This window comes from Centrocercus urophasianus, unplaced genomic scaffold, assembly GCF_019232065.1.
Source record: "Centrocercus urophasianus isolate 14NV4802_14NV808 unplaced genomic scaffold, USGS_Curo_1.0 seq_52, whole genome shotgun sequence".
NCBI classification, from domain to species: Eukaryota; Metazoa; Chordata; class Aves; order Galliformes; family Phasianidae; genus Centrocercus; species Centrocercus urophasianus.
In genome coordinates this window covers 946,174-947,783 of record NW_024885111.1, presented here as the reverse complement: position 1 = coordinate 947,783, position 1,610 = coordinate 946,174, and positions in this window count along the sequence as shown.

Below are 1,610 nucleotides of genomic sequence, written 5' to 3'. Positions count from 1 at the left end.
AGGAGGCTCAGGGAGATCCCATCACAGCCATCGGTCCCTGCGGGGAGCTGCAAAGAGGACGGAGCCAGGCTGCGCCCGGCGGTGCCCAGCAGTGGGACCGGAGGCTCACGCTGCAGCACAGCAGGTTTCCCTGTTTGGCTGAGTACCTCGAAGTGGCAGCAGGACCCCCAACAACGGAAACGTCTGCCTTCAGAGCCCCTTGTATGGCTGGGATATGATGGAGGGTGTATTAAAGGTAGAACATGCACAGGGCGTATGATTATCATGACACAGGGATGACATTTTCATATCTCCTTTCTGTTATATTGCCAGATAGCATTTCAGTGTTAAGGAGATATGAATCACTGAAGAGTATTCTAGTGTAGTATAAGCCTAACAGGGCACTGTCCTGTAATAACACACAGAGTGAGCCTTACATGTTATCATTCAGTTTAGTTACCTAAAGCAAAGCCAAACATAGAAAACAAACAAACACAACAGCTCCTCGCCTCGCCTCGCCTCGCCTCCTTCACAAACTGCACAGTGGTTTTATGGAAAACAGTTGGTTAAATTGCTAACCCAAACTCCTATTTTGTATAATTATGAGATGTACTGTAAGTCCAGAAAGAAAATCCGTACTCCAGAGACACACAAAACCACGGAGCATTTGTGCTGCTCCTTTAAAGACGTGCATTTCCAAAAGAGGGCAGCAGATACCAGATACTTTTAAACTGCATTCCTGCTGCTTTCTTGAGCCTATTTCCCTCTCCTCTCCACACAATTTCCTCCAAGACAGATACGGACCGCCCTCAATAGAAAGTTCACACATTTTTGCTGTCATATGTTGTGCTTTTCGACACCAAAACTTGCCTTATCTTTGTGCTGGAATAATCTCTTTTTTATTGAAGGTTGGCTGAGTGGTGGGGAATCATCGATGTTTCACCTTGTTATCGCATTCACAGCCACAGCTGAGCAGCATAGAAATGGCTTTCCTGCTGGGTTCTGGGCCAGGGAGGGGACGTCTGTTGCCAAACGGGAAGCAGGAGCTGGACTGGGACGAGGTGCCATCCCAGTGTCACAGCTCATCCGCGCTCGGAGCGTTGGCTCCTGCCCCCAGGGATGCATTGCTCTGTGTGATGCTAGGAGCAGGGACACGGCGGGGTTAAATGTGGCCTTAAATGTGGCGTTTCCTTTTACCTCTTGGTCAAAGAGAACTGTGCAGTCCCAGAGGACTCGGTCTAGTTGAACATGACAGACCCAAATCATCTGTGGACTGTCCAAAGCTCTGCAGGAAACCCCATGGTTTGCTCCCCTTTGCTCTCTCGCCCTCCATAAACAAGTCTGGTGACAGCTGAGCTTTCCCAGGCTCTGGGCCAACTCTGTACCAGATTCCCATCCCACATTTTTGCCTTAAGTCAGGTGTGTTTTGTCCTTTCCTCTGCTCATCTTGCAGCAGCAAGGCACCGAGCGCAGGAAAAGGCCCTCCAGGAGTGCTGCACTGTGAGTCAGGGCTCAGCATCTGGGTCAAAGCCTCCTGAGATCATGCATCTGAAGAAACACAGCAAAACAACTCTGCCCATCACAGGACAGGAGGGGATGCAGGGAAACGAACCTCACTCCTCTGATTAGAT